We start from the raw sequence: 15,310 nt of genomic DNA, 5'->3' as shown, positions 1-15,310 counted from the left end.
TCCGTCACTTGTGGGAACGTTTTGTTTAATAGTTGTAGCCCGATGTTCTTGTTCTCACTTTGGTGAGAAGCGAACATTACTAATCTGTAAGCATAACATGCTTCTTTATGTTGCATGTTAGCCGCTTTTTCTAAATCACGAAGTCTAATATTCGGATATATTGAGTCAAAATAATTTCTTAACCCGTTGCGTAAAATAGCATTTGGGTTCCCCGCAATATATGCGTCAAAGTAAACACATCGTAACTTATGGGTTTCCCAATGTGATATCCCCCATCTTTCAAACGAAAGTCTCTTATAAACCAAGACATTCTTGGAACGTTCTTCGAATGTCTTACAAACTGATTTCGCCGTAAATAGTTGTGCCGAAGAATTCTGACCAACTCTAGACAAGATTTCATCAATCATGTCTCCGGGTAGGTCTCTTAAAATATTGGGTTGTCTATCCATTTTGTATTTTTATACTGTAAAATAGACAAGAGTTAGATTCATAAAAAAAATACTTATTAATACAAACAATTTTTACATATATCATAAAGCATAAGCACACTATATTACATATATTACACCACACGAGTACAACTATCTTATTCCGACTCGCTTGTTTCTTCTTCTTCGGTTTTGGTTCATTTTGCCAAGTTTCTAGGGATATATGATGTTCCCTTAATACGAGCCGTCGTTTTCCACATTGGTTTAGAAAAACCTGGTGGTTTAGAGGTTCCCGGGTCATTGTTACAACTTAAGGACTTCGGGGGTTGACAATACATATAAAGTTCATCGGGGTTGGAATTAGATTTCTCTATTTTTATGCCCTTTCCCTTATTATTTTCTTTTGCCTTTTTAAATTCAGTTGGGGTAATTTCTATAACATCATCGGAATTCTCGTAGGAATCCGATTCATCGGAGAATTGGTAATCCTCCCAATATTTTGCTTCCTTGGCGGAAACACCATTGACCATAATTAACCTTGGTCGGTTAGTTGAGGATTTTCTTTTACTTAACCGTTTTATTATTTCCCCCACCGGTTCTATTTCTTCATCCGGTTCCGATTCTTCTTCCGGTTCCGATCCTTCTTTCGGTTCCGACTCTTCTTCCGGTTCCTCTTCGGGAACTTGTGAATCAGTCCACGAATCATTCCAATTTACATTTGACTCTTCATTATTATTAGGTGAATCAATGGGACTTGTTCTAGAGGTAGACATCTATCACATAATATCAAACGTGTTAAGAGATTAGTATATCACATAATATTCACATGTTAAAAATATATAGTTTCCAACAAAATTTGTTAAGCAATCATTTTTCAAGTAAACACGGTCGAAGTCCAGACTCACTAATGCATCCTAACAAACTCGATAAGACACACTAATGCAAAATTCTGGTTCTCTAAGACCAACGCTCTGATACCAACTGAAATGTCCCATTCTTATTGATTAAAAACGTTCCATATTAATTGATTTCGTTGCGAGGTTTTGACCTCTATATGAGACGTTTTTCAAAGACTGCATTCATTTTTAAAACAAACCATAACCTTTATTTCATAAATAAAGGTTTAAAAAGCTTTACGTAGATTATCAAATAATGATAATCTAAAATATCCTGTTTACACACGACCATTACATAATAGTTTACAATACAAATATGTTACATCGAAATCAGTTTCTTGAATGCAGTTTTTATACAATATCATACAAACATGGATTCCAAATCTTGTCCTTATTTTAGTATGCAACTGCGGAAGCTCTTAGTATTCACCTGAGAATAAACATGCTTAAAACGTCAACAAAAATGTTGGTGAGCTATAGGTTTAACCTATATATATCAAATCGTAACAATAGATCACAAGATTTCATATTTCAATACACATCCCATACATAGAGATAAAAATCATTCATATGGTGAACACCTGGTAACCGACATTAACAAGATGCATATATAAGAATATCCCCATCATTCCGGGACACCCTTCGGATATGATATAAATTTCAAAGTACTAAAGCATCCGGTACTTTGGATGGGGTTTGTTAGGCCCAATAGATCTATCTTTAGGATTCGCGTCAATTAGGGTGTCTGTTCCATAATTCTTAGATTACCAGACTTAATAAAAAGGGGCATATTCGATTTCGATAATTCAACCATAGAATGTAGTTTCACGTACTTGTGTCTATTTTGTAAATCATTTATAAAACCTGCATGTATTCTCATCCCAAAAATATTAGATTTTAAAAGTGGGACTATAACTCACTTTCACAGATTTTTACTTCGTCGGGAAGTAAGACTTGGCCACTGGTGGATTCACGAACCTATAACAATGTATACATATATATCAAAGTATGTTCAAAATATATTTACAACACTTTTAATATATTTTGATGTTTTAAGTTTATTAAGTCAACTGTCCTCGTTAGTAACCTACAACTAGTTGTCCACAGTTAGATGTACAGAAATAAATCGATAAATATTATCTTGAATCAATCCACAACCCAGTGTATACGTATCTCAGTATTGATCACAACTCAAACTATATATATTTTGGAATCAACCTCAACCCTGTATAGCTAACTCCAACATTCACATATAGAGTGTCTATGGTTGTTCCGAAATATATATAGATGTGTCGACATGATAGGTCGAAACATTGTATACGTGTCTATGGTATCTCAAGATTACATAATATACAATACAAGTTGATTAAGTTATGGTTGGAATAGATTTGTTACCAATTTTCACGTAGCTAAAATGAGAAAAATTATCCAATCTTGTTTTACCCATAGCTTCTTCATTTTAAATCCGTTTTGAGTGAATCAAATTGCTATGGTTTCATATTGAACTCTATTTTATGAATCTAAACAGAAAAAGTATAGGTTTATAGTTTGAAAAATAATTTACAAGTCATTTTTGTAAAGGTAGTCATTTCAGTCGAAAGAACGACGTCTAGATGACCATTTTAGAAAACATACTTCCACTTTGAGTTTAACCATAATTTTTGGATATAGTTTCATGTTCATAATAAAAATCATTTTCTCAGAATAACAACTTTTAAATCAAAGTTTATTATAGTTTTTAATTAACTAACCCAAAACAGCCCGCGGTGTTACTACGACGGCGTAAATCCGGTTTTACGGTGTTTTTCGTGTTTCCAGGTTTTAAATCATTAAGTTAGCATATCATATAGATATAGAACATGTGTTTAGTTGATTTTAAAAGTCAAGTTAGAAGGATTAACTTTTGTTTGCGAACAAGTTTAGAATTAACTAAACTATGTTCTAGTGATTACAAGTTTAAACCTTCGAATAAGATAGCTTTATATGTATGAATCGAATGATGTTATGAACATCATTACTATCTTAAGTTCCTTGGATAAACCTACTGGAAAAGAGAAAAATGGATCTAGATTCAACGGATCCTTGGATGGCTCGAAGTTCTTGAAGCAGAATCATGACACGAAAACAAGTTCAAGTAAGATCATCACTTGAAATAAGATTGTTATAGTTATAGAAATTGAACCAAAGTTTGAATATGATTATTACCTTGTATTAGAATGATAACCTACTGTAAGAAACAAAGATTTCTTGAAGTTGGATGATCACCTTACAAGATTGGAAGTGAGCTAGCAAACTTGAAAGTATTCTTGATTTTATGTAACTAGAACTTGTAGAATATATGAAGAACACTTAGAACTTGAAGATAGAACTTGAGAGAGATCAATTAGATGAATAAAATTGAAGAATGAAAGTGTTTGTAGGTGTTTTTGGTCGTTGGTGTATGGATTAGATATAAAGGATATGTAATTTTGTTTTCATGTAAATAAGTCATGAATGATTACTCATATTTTTGTAATTTTATGAGATATTTCATGCTAGTTGCCAAATGATGGTTCCCACATGTGTTAGGTGACTCACATGGGCTGCTAAGATCTGATCATTGGAGTGTATATACCAATAGTACATACATCTAAAAGCTGTGTATTGTACGAGTACGAATACGGGTGCATACGAGTAGAATTGTTGATGAAACTGAACGAGGATGTAATTGTAAGCATTTTTGTTAAGTAGAAGTATTTTGATAAGTGTATTGAAGTCTTTCAAAAGTGTATAAATACATATTAAAACACTACATGTATATACATTTTAACTGAGTCGTTAAGTCATCGTTAGTCGTTACATGTAAATGTTGTTTTGAAACCTTTAGGTTAACGATCTTGTTGAATGTTGTTAACCCATTGTTTATTATAACAAATGAGATGTAAATTGTTATATTATCATGATATTATGATATATAATATATCTTAGTATGATATATATACAGTTAAATGTCGTTACAACGATAATCGTTACATATATGTCTCGTTTCGAAATCATTAAGTTAGTAGTCTTATTTTTACATATGTATTTCATTGTTAATACACTTAATAATATATTTACTTATCATTTAACATAATTAACCAAGTGTATCAATATCTTAATATGATTCATATGTACCTAGTAAGTCGTTATAACGATAATCGTTATATATATCGTTTTCGAGTTTCTTAAATTAATAGTCTCATTTTTATGTATATAATTCATTGTTAAAATACCTAATGAGATACATACTTATAATAAAATCATGTTAACTATATATATATAACCATATATATGTCATCGTATAGTTTTTACAAGTTTTAACGTTCGTGAATCACCGGTCAACTTGGGTGGTCAATTGTCTATATGAAACCTATTTCAATTAATCAAGTCTTAACAAGTTTGATTGCTTAACATGTTGGAAACACTTAATCATTTAAATAACAATTTCATTTAATATATATATAAACATAGAAAAGTTCGGGTCACTACAGTACCTACCCGTTAAATAAATTTCGTCCCGAAATTTTAAGCAGTTGGAGGTGTTGACGTATCTTCTGGAAATAAGTGCGGGTATTTCTTCTTCATCTGATCTTCTCTTTCCCAGGTGAACTCGGGTCCTCTATGAGCATTCCATCGAACCTTAACAATTGGTATCTTGTTTTGTTTAAGTCTTTTAATCTCACGATCCATTATTTCGACGGGTTCTTCGATGAATTGAAGTTTTTCGTTGATTTGGATTTCGTCTAACGGAATAGTGAGATCTTCTTTTAGCAAAACATTTCTTCAAATTCGAGACGTGGAAAGTGTTATGTACAGCCGCGAGTTGTTGAGGTAACTCAAGTCGGTAAGCTACTGGTCCGACACGATCAATAATCTTGAATGGTCCAATATACCTTGGATTTAATTTTCCTCGTTTACCAAATCGAACAATGCCTTTCCAAGGTGCAACTTTAAGCATGACCATCTCTCCAATTTCAAATTCTAGCTCTGTTTCCCTCGTTCACCGTTTTCGCTCTAGAATCTTCGTTTTAGCTCTGTTTCACTTGATTCTTTTTGCATCGTATATGTAATTTCTTGATCTTCAATTTTAACCGACAAATCGAGTATTTTGGCGATAAAGGCTGGAACTTTATTGTTTTGGGCCTCAATAACGGGGTGAAAACGTGACTTTTTAACCGATATCAACAACTCATTATTTTGATCTATTGTTTATGTTCTTAGTTTTTAAATTGTTTAAAGTAGTAAATCACTTGGTTAATTAAAAATCAAATCCTGAAAATTTCTTGCTTTTATCATGATTTCACGAGAAATGAATCCTACTTACCCTAGCCAAGTTAAAGTATTTAGGTCATTTTTAATTAAGACTTCGGCATCTATCAAATTTTGGGGTCGCTTCCAAAATTTGACATCAAATTTTAATGTCAAATTTGATGAAGAAACGGTTTGAAAAGTACATCGAACTTTCCTCCGATGATAACAACTTATTTTTAATATTATTTTTGTTATGTAATCTTTAATTTCTAGTATTTTAGATGATGTGATAACAACTTGTTTTTAGGATTATTTAAGTTATGTAATTTTTAATCTATAGTTAATATTAAAATGCTATAATGATGACATCATAAATAGTTATTTTTCTTCATTGAAAAAAATCAAAAAGAAAATAAAAAAAATCTAACCCACTTGGATGACATCATAAATCAATTTAATTTACAATTAAAATTTAATCTTTAAAATTAATTATGATTAAGATATAAATTAACAAAAGAAATATTGTACAACTTTCTTATAATAATTGTATTTTAATTTTTAAAAAAAAATCAAAAGGCATTTGTTATTAGTAATAATAATTACTAAAAATATAAATACTCAATTTTTAAGCAAAATTTATTACTCCCTCCGTCCCAGATTAATTGTCTCCAGACAAAAAACACACAGTTTTAGGAAATCCCACTAACTTTATTTCTCCACCAATGAAATATCTTCTCTCTCCAGATCCACCAATGAAATATCTCCTTTCCTTTCTATTTATGGAAGTAGACAATTAATTTGGGACATCCCAAAATGAAATAATGGACAATAATTTAGGGACGGAGGGAGTATAATTATTATTAATTATTATTATTATTATAATATTAATATTCAAATATGGATTCTTTTTACAGTATTAATTACGTTACATATGTATGCGAAAATACATGTCTCTATATGTTTATAGAAACAATGACAAGTTTCTTAGTCAGAATTCGTGATTTTACGGGTCATTAAACTAAACGACTTTAGCATTTACATTCATTTAATTCATAAAACATATCATTAAACTGTTTCGTTTAACTAAACCCGTGGTTTCACGGGTCATTTCACTAGTTTCTACTATTTTAGATGATCTGATTTTTTTTTTTTTTGAATTTTAATTTAATGTATTTTATTTCATTATTGTGTTAAATTTATTATTCATATCTAAAATTTATAACTAGTAAATTATTCATTATAAAAACTGAATAAATAAAGATGAGACCTAGTCAATAATGACCTTTAAAATTGACTTTCACCGTAAGACCTTGCTAACGATTACGTGTTCCACTCCACCTTCGCATGCCTTGGGAGGACACCGATGGCACGACCACCATTTCGTGCTAGACTATGTGATATTAAGCACATTTGAGGATGATGGAGTAATACTAGTTTATTTGATTTAATTATTATTGATTTTAGGTTTCTTGAGAAAAGGTATCATGGATGACAGTCGTTTAGTCCTCTTTGTGTTCTTGGAGGAAGTTTGAGGAAATGCTAACGTGTTGTTGTTGTGACAATTCTTCCTGCTAGAAAATTTTGATATGGTTGTGAGTGGCTAATAGCTATGGATGGCAATGGAACTAAAAAATTCGAGATCTGCGGGTACCCGCGCTCGTGATGGGTGGATTAAATAAAAAAAAATTACCCGCGGATACGCGATGGATGTAATCTTGTACCCGCTGACAGGTCGCGGGTTGGTGATGGATGTAATAGATCTGTTGCGGGTAAAATCCGAACCGAAAATTCGTAATACCCGTTTGAATAATCCGCGGATATACTCGTTCTAAATGGGTGGAAATCGCCACCTTGAATAAATGGCCAATAGGTAATAATTTTGTATGAGTTTCTACATTCCTTATATCATTTTGTTATCGAACTTTTTAGAAACTAGATCATCCCACAACTACACATTCTATTATATAATTAAAACATGATGTTGTTTGTTTCGTTTATTAGACTATCCTAATATATCTAAATTTTACATATCACTTTAGTAATTCGTCAACCTACTTTATGATTTGTTTTAACAACTAAATTTTGATTGTTAATTTTAAACATTTTAGCTTCGCATAAATTAGCAAAAAAAGTATAACTAATATACGTTTTCTCATTTTATTCTATCATAAACCTATGTATATAATTGGATGATGTTTTTCATGTCTCTTTGAATTATGTAATGATATTTATTTTTGATTTTTGAATATTTTAACTTTACATATACTTTATGAATAAGATCTGCAGGTAAACCCGCGACTCGCGAATAACCGTGGGTACGAGCATGGACCTAAAAATAAATCTGTAATCATATTCCACGGGCTAGTGGATCATCAAAAAATCCACGGGTGCGGGTGATGGATGCAGTAGATCTGCGTCAACGACCTGCAGATGCCATCCCTACTAATAGCCCATCAAAATTTACTACTCTCACGTTACTGTCGTTACAATAGAAAATTTTATAAACATCTAAAAACCTCAAATTTGCTTCTACATCATTGTTACGGTAACGAGTGGTTTAATACTTCACTTGAAATTAAATAGCACTACTGAAAATACTGAATATGTCACTAAAATGTACAAAATTTTCACTTTACGAATGAGAAATCGTCAAAACATAATGTATCAGTTGCTTACTCAAATACTACATAGTAGTTTTAGAATTGAAAATGCTAGATATTATAGACTCCCTCATTATATTTAAATAAAATAAATTTAAATTAATGAATGTTTATTCTTTTGTTGACTATCTTGAAAGGGATCGACATTTGATTCTACGTGCATATATTACTTTAAATATCGCATTTAACTAGCTGTCTTGTTAATGATGTCTATTAGATAAATATACTAGTTGCAATGCCCGTGCGTTGCACGAATATGTTGACTGTTTGTGTATGGCACTTGAAAGTGAGATATGTTGCTGCAGGTTTTTTAACCGGCGTGATAGGGAAGGTTTTGGCTGAAGTCAGCAAATTTCTTGTACGCAATTGCAACAAAAACGGTGTATTATGCATATAAAATATAAAATAAGGAATATATGAAACAAATAGTTCTTTACATAAGGTGGATATAGTAATACCTGTTACACATGATTCTTGATGCAGGTTCATAGATCCATACAAAAATCATAAGAGATAAGCAACAACTTTCAGATACGGAAAAAGAATTCACTAGGCTCTAACTTCGACAAAATGAGGCTTCTTTTCTCTTCATGACTCTCACAAAAGTGAAGAAACATCGACTCCTCCTTCTGAAACTAAACAAAATGAGAATACAAATGATGGACATAATAAACAGTTAGCTCTTGCACTTCCTCATCAAGTGGTCCCTGGAGCGTGATGGAAAGTCATATAAATATAATAATATTTAATCATAATTATATTAAGAACTCAAAATTTAGTAATTACGGAGTATATATTTTCATTTGTGTAATTATTTATTATCATAGTAAATACTTCGTACTTAATTAGCTCTTCGTTGCATTAAGACTCAAATATTAATAAACAAACATTTCTAATTCTTGCAATCACACATGACCTTTGAGTTTCTCATATGTTAAAAATGAAATAGATTTAAAGTTAACGTATTTCAATTTTAAACATCATGTTATGTAAAATTATTTCATTTGACTTTTATTATATTAAGAAATTAAAATAGTGTAGATGAAAAAGCAAGACTAAGATGTTGATAATTTTCAACAGCTAACATATATTTTATTTTTTGTCAATATTTATATATATTTAAATTTATATTTATAATCAAAATCATATATTACATTAACATAACACTCAAAATAAAATAAAATAAATAAAAATTTTAGTTTCATGTAATTATACATATATGACCTATTAGCTTTTCATAGAAGTTGAAAATAATTTAACTTCAGTGTATTTAAAATTATTAACATAATAAATGTACTTTCATTATCACAATATATTAGAGATAACTTTATATATATATATATATATATATATATATATATATATATATATATATATATATATATATATATATATATAGGGGCAGGATCAATGGGGAAGTAACCAATCGGGAGGAAGCGGGGGGAAGCAAATTTATTTTTCTTCTTTTTTTTTTTGGTTTTTTTTTTCAGGAATCAAGATCACACGAAAATATGAACATTTAGAAAAGACACTTCGTGATGAATGTTATTATTTAGGAGGGAAAACGATCGACAAATATAACATTCAAGATAATATTGTTCGTGAAGAATGTTAACGTTTTTTTTCCATGTTTTGTGAAGTAAAATTTAGCCCGATTTAGAGTTTAGGGTTTAAGGTTTAGGGTTTGGTATTTTGGGTTTATTCCATAAATTCAAAACACCAAACCCTAAACCCCAAACCCTAAACCCTAAACTCTAAACCGTTCGTGTTAAAAACTCAATTTAAATCCTAAATCTAAACCCTAAACCCTAAATTTCTAAACCCTAATATCTAAACCTTATAAACCCTAATATCTAAACCCTAATATCTAAAACCTCAACATACGCTCGAAAAACAAAATAATTGTTATATATTAGTTCTTCGAGCGTTTTTCCGCAAAAATAAAAACATTTATCACAAAGTGTCTTTATTAAAAGTGGAGATGACATACATATTTATAGGCTACAAAAAGTACAATATATATATATATATATATATATATATATATATATATATATATATATATATATATATATATATATATATATATATACGTATATATATATATATGTATACGTATATATATATATATATGTATATATACGTATATATATACGTATATATATATATACGTGTATATATATATATATATATATACATATTCGAATATATATTACATATATTTACCTCATGGTACATAACTTGAATATCCATCTTTTAGTAATAATATGATGCGATATTCTCAATGTATAATTGATATTGAAAAGTGGAGATAACATACATATTTATAGGTTAGAATAAAAATAAGTTACTTCAGTAAGAAGATGAAAGGTTCGTATATTTATTGTTCATTTTTGATTTTCGATTTATTTATTATTTATTTTACTATTTTTTTATTTTTTTTATTTATTTATATATATTTATTTTCCATTTAATTAATATTAAATAACTAATAATAATAATAATAATAATAATAATAATAATAATAATAATAATAATAATAATAATAATAAATATATGTTATATGTAAGTTACTAATATTGATTTAATCCGTTTCATAAAAATAATATTAAATCTTATATTTAATTTTTTAATATATATAAATATAGATATATGTACACAGATATATTATTTTATTTCATTTATTTAATCTAATCTAATTTAATTGAAATTCTATTTAATACATTACATTTAATATTTATGATTAACTAAATAATAAATAAATAATATTAAATGTTATAATATATATTATTTTATTTTATTTATTTAATCTAGTTTAATTGAAGTCATATTTATTATTTAATACACCATATATTATATAAAAACATTTATATAATTACAATATATTTTAAAATTAATCACTATTTAGCTAGGTATTAATGTGCATATTTAATATTTTAAGAGTCACTTTTTAGTTATATATATAGAAGATGTTACACGTATATATATATATATATATATATATATATATATATATATATATATATATATATATATATATATATATATATATATATAAAAGTGCTATGTTTGTGATAAACTAATGTATCATTTTTCTTTCTTTTGAATGATGAATGATATAACTTATTTGAATATTACTTGTGTAATGTGAGTGTTAATATCATAGTAGTTAGTAGCACTACTCATGTACTTGTACTCTTAAGAATAAATTCTTTTTTATAAAAGCAAGCATAACAAATGTTACTTCTATAGTTCCAACTTGCAAAGAGGGTCACAAGTATACCTGGCAAACCAAACTCAAAGTGCTCAAGTTGGGTCTTGCATATGGGTCAAACTGGTAGAGTTGTAAAGTTTTCAGTTTTTGAGTTTCGCATCCCTAAAAATTGCTCCAATGAGTTTTTTTTTAAAAACATATTTGGTCTTAGACAAAAAATAAGAAATGGGTCGATCGAGTTCAAAACCATCAAGTTCAACAAATAGAGACAGGTCTAACGGGTCTTGTATATGGGTCCATCGGGTCGAGCTGTAAAATTTTGAATTTTAGTTGCACAATGTAATTTTTCAAAATAATATAAAAATATTAAAATAATAAAAATAAAAAATAATAAAAATGTAAAAAAATATTTATATCTAAAATTTTATTGAACATAATGGTTCTCGACCCGACCCAACCCGTTTGGGTCTCGACCCACTCTGACCCAACCCAACCCGGGTCCCGACCTAACCCATTTGACCCATTTAAATTATGACTCATTTCGACCTAAACCCATTTGAGTCTCGACCCAACCCGACCCAACTCAACCCGTTACGCATAGTCACAAGGAACAAAGTTTGACATTTTCTCAAAACTAGGCAAATATATAGATAACGACTTCAATTAAATTGTTAGGGCAGGTTATCAATAGGCAGATCTTGACCCGGGTCTACCCAACCCATTTACACAACTAAATGGGTCAACACACTGGACCTAATATATAAGTGATCCAATATGCAGTGAGTCGCAATCCATATGTTTATGGACCTTAGTTGAGTCCACCCATTTCTAAAGCAAACTTAAAATTTTCACAGTTTATTATCTATATACAATAATTGAACTTAATTCGACTGCTAATTACCTAGTAATAATTTATCAATAATTATATGTTGACTGTAATTTGAACACTTTCATTCTAATAACATATATTAGAATATAATCATTGAAAACAATTACCAAAATAAGAAAAAATGATATCTCAATAGTACACATTTTATAACATAAATAGGCATTTATCATACTGCCAAATTATAAAATTCAAACTAAATCTAACGGAATAACATAAAACAAAGTCCTTGTTCGAGTCCACTATCTCCATTTTCTTATAAATAGAGACGCGAATGCTACTTACGACATGCATCACTTCAAATATTTCCCTCCTCTTACCATACACATTCCTCCATTCGCATTAAGTATATTTACAGGATTCAAGAAATGGGTACGAATTGTTCATGGAGCCATTGGCAAACAAAACTGTTTGAGAATGCGCTAGCTATCCACGACCAGGACACCCCTGACAGGTGGCAAAACATCGCAAAAGCTACTGGGATGACAGTTGATGAAGTAAAGAAACAGTACCAGTTGTTACTCGATGATATCGAACAAATCGAGTCTGGAAAAGTTCCTCTACCAAATTACAATATTAGTGGATCAAAAGCATCCTACCAACTTGAGCAGAGGTAATAAGATTTAATTAATCTGTTTTCATATCAGTTAAGTTAGTATACAAATTCTATATCTTATATATCAACTTTTAATTTGTGAAACAGGTTGAGGTGCTTGAAGATGTAATGAAATTTGTAACATGTACAAAGAATGATGAAACCTTTTTCCAACAAACTTGGAATTGGTGTTAAATAAATGAATGAAATTAATAAAACACCTGAAGGAATTTTCTTAATGACGTTTGGATCTTTCGTAATTTGTTAATTATCATTGTGTTATGTTCAAACAAATATTATTGAATGCCTTCAATTGCCTATATCCACGAGGTTTTAATGCATGCAAGAAGAGATCTAAGCCAAGCTCTTTTTCAGTCATTTCTCTAATAGTTAAGCATATCTTATTATTATTATTATTAATATTAATTATTTTTTTGAACGGCAATATTTCGCACCGAATCCTCTCATTTGCGACCCACACGCGCTAGGTAGGAAACTCCAAGGATCATCCCTGGTTGCTCGGCAACTAATTGCGGGAACCGGGTTGCTTGGCAACTAATCGCAATAAATCCTGGAGAAAACCTCCCGCTCCTCGGAATCGAACCCGGGTTGCTTGGCAACTAATCGCAGACCCGCCCTTCTATGAGAACATTGGCACGGTGAGAGAGTTTCGATTGTCTACAAATTCGATTCAGTGAGAACATAGTGAGAGAGTTTCCATAATGCTTCCTTGAACTAATATGCAATATAATATTGGCTAGGTTTTAAAACAAATGAACTCCTAAAGGTGTATTTATAGCAGTCTTAGTACACCTTGACTCATTAAGCCTAAGCACGTTAAACTAACACAGCATTGACTTTCATTGACCCGTGAGTTTGACTCAAGAAAAGTAATACGGAGTACAAAGTAATCAGTCTATCACTCACTGGAAGTAGCAATAAATTATCTTCGACCTGTTTATTTAAGTCCTAGCTCTGATGTACACATTTTCTAATAACTAAATGTGAAACCTCAATAAGATGCAGACATATGTAGCGCTGTATTCGCCTTATAGATGAATAATCATAATGGCGTACTACTTTCTGCTAAGATTATGAATTCAGGTATTTATTGTTATGTTCTTATCTACTATCATTGGCAGTTTGGCACATTCTCTATGAAGTATAACTACTGCCGGTAACGATGGACAAAGAATCCAAGAATTGATCGAAGTTAAGACCAATTTATATGTTACTATATGAGCAGTGTATATTAAAGCTAAATGGACAACACTAAGTTGAAGAGTGCGTAACATATAGAATCTAGTTTAAAAGTGCTCATATCTTGATATACGGAGTACTATTTTTTTCGTTACTATACACGAATAATTCATAATGTTGCGTGAGCTATCATATGCATGTTATAATTCATAAGTCACTAGTTAGTATAGTGTATGGATATTAATTTAATTACTAAATTAGGGAAAAACGGCATAAAAATTTGATCTCCCACTTAATGGGACACAAGGAATATGTATAAAGCGAAATCGGATTTAAAAGCTAGCTTTAGAAATATATATAGAAAATGGGAGTGAACTATTAGGGAACTTATGGATGCGTCGATGACGCTTTTGGATTCTTGCAATGGATACTAATTCATTATTCAACGAATCATATGCTCTTTTCTCCCGGATAAATTAAATATTACTGATTGGTGAATGATATTAATCGTGAATTACAGTACTATTCTTGCAGTTTTGGTATAATAGATGTTAAAAGGGAGTACTATTTTAAATGATCAAATTTGTGTGTAAAATAGAAACTTCACTAAGAGAAATACATTAATTATTAATTAGTTATGTAAATTGGCTTGCGCTCGAATAGGTTCATTTGAAACTTTTATTTTTTTGAACATCATGAAACTGAGTTAAAATAATCAAAAATTTATATTTGATCTAGCGAGCAACATGGTCGTATATGTTAGATGAGATGAAACATCAATGATAAAAGAAACTTTAACGGAAAAAAAAAATTGTAGTCATATGGGATTTATTATATCACACAGGACATGCATGTTGAAGAATTTGATTCACACAAGTAAAGGTTTAATTATTATGTAATTTAATTTCAAAAGGAGATGAAAAATGAAATAAAGCACTTGGAACTTGATAATATTGTTAAATAGAGAAGTAGTAGTTACATATGTAAATTACAATGTGGAGTTGTGGTACCAAATTCTGGAAATGGCAAAATGGGGAGAAATTGCTGTTAGGAAGAGGGGATCGCCTGGACGTTGGGAGATACAAATTTGAGAGAAAAACAACTCTATTACTCACAAGAATAGATTTACAGAGTATTACAAAACTCTTAAAAAAAACTC

Source organism: Rutidosis leptorrhynchoides, chromosome 9 (genome assembly GCF_046630445.1).
Source record: "Rutidosis leptorrhynchoides isolate AG116_Rl617_1_P2 chromosome 9, CSIRO_AGI_Rlap_v1, whole genome shotgun sequence".
NCBI lineage: Eukaryota > Viridiplantae > Streptophyta > Magnoliopsida > Asterales > Asteraceae > Rutidosis > Rutidosis leptorrhynchoides.
Note: the sequence above shows the minus strand (reverse complement) of the source record.